Source organism: Triticum dicoccoides, unplaced genomic scaffold (genome assembly GCF_002162155.2).
Source record: "Triticum dicoccoides isolate Atlit2015 ecotype Zavitan unplaced genomic scaffold, WEW_v2.0 scaffold126206, whole genome shotgun sequence".
Taxonomy (NCBI): Eukaryota; Viridiplantae; Streptophyta; class Magnoliopsida; order Poales; family Poaceae; genus Triticum; species Triticum dicoccoides.
The window spans coordinates 1-1,041 of NW_021188524.1; the positions used below are offsets into that span (position 1 = coordinate 1).

General features: G+C 50.4%; 2 non-coding genes and 1 pseudogene across 2 annotated transcripts; all 3 read left to right on the top strand.

Moving 5' to 3' along the window:
* Positions 1 to 84, top strand: LOC119343405 (annotated as a pseudogene; the record flags this gene model as incomplete).
* Positions 85 to 381: 297 nt separating this feature from the next.
* Positions 382 to 500, top strand: LOC119343404. The gene has a single exon (XR_005166076.1). It is a non-coding gene; the product is annotated as a 5S ribosomal RNA (ribosomal RNA).
* Positions 501 to 797: 297 nt separating this feature from the next.
* On the top strand, positions 798 to 916 carry LOC119343403. Its single transcript, XR_005166075.1, has one exon. It is a non-coding gene; the product is annotated as a 5S ribosomal RNA (ribosomal RNA).
* Positions 917 to 1,041: the final 125 nt, after the last annotated feature.

Consider the following 1,041-nt stretch of genomic DNA (forward strand, 5'->3'; position numbering starts at 1 on the left):
CATCAGAACTCCGAAGTTAAGCGTGCTTGGGCGAGAGTAGTACTAGGATGGGTGACCTCCTGGGAAGTCCTCGTGTTGCATTCCCTTTTTAATTTTTTTCGCGCCGCTTGCAAAACAAAACGCACGTGTAAGTAATATATTTACCGTGTTTTATTATTTTGCACGAGTGCGGTAAGTCATAGCTGGGTGCTCACGATTCACGGGTCCAGTGTCGGCGTTGTGGCGCGGCAAGCGTGCACTGGTGCGGTTGAGAGGGAGGGGTGGAAACCGCGTTAAACTCGTCTCCATAGTTGAGAGGGAGCGGCCAAAGCAATGTACAATCGTCTTTGTAGTGGAGCTGGGAGGGGCAAGGATAAGGGACGAAGACCGGGGTAACATGTCAGATGCGATCATACCAGCACTAAAGCACCGGATCCCATCAGAACTCCGAAGTTAAGCGTGCTTGGGCGAGAGTAGTACTAGGATGAGTGACCTCCTGGGAAGTCCTCGTGTTGCATTCCCTTTTTAATTTTTTTCGCGCCGCTTGCAAAACAAAACGCACGTGTAAGTAATATATTTACCGTGTTTTATTATTTTGCACGAGTGCGGTAAGTCATAGCTGGGTGCTCACGATTCACGGGTCCAACGTCGGCGTTGTGGCGCGGCAAGCGTGCACTGGTGCGGTTGAGAGGGAGGGGTGGAAACCGCGTTAAACTCGTCTCCGTAGTTGAGAGGGAGCGGCCAAAGCAATGTACAATCGTCTTTGTAGTGGAGCTGGGAGGGGCAAGGATAAGGGACGAAGACCGGGGTAATATGTCGGATGCGATCATACCAGCACTAAAGCACCGGATCCCATCAGAACTCCGAAGTTAAGCGTGCTTGGGCGAGAGTAGTACTAGGATGGGTGACCTCCTGGGAAGTCCTCGTGTTGCATTCCCTTTTTAATTTTTTTCGCGCCGCTTGCAAAACAAAACGCACGTGTAAGTAATATATTTACCGTGTTTTATTATTTTGCACGAGTGCGGTAAGTCATAGCTGGGTGCTCACGATTCACGGGTCCAG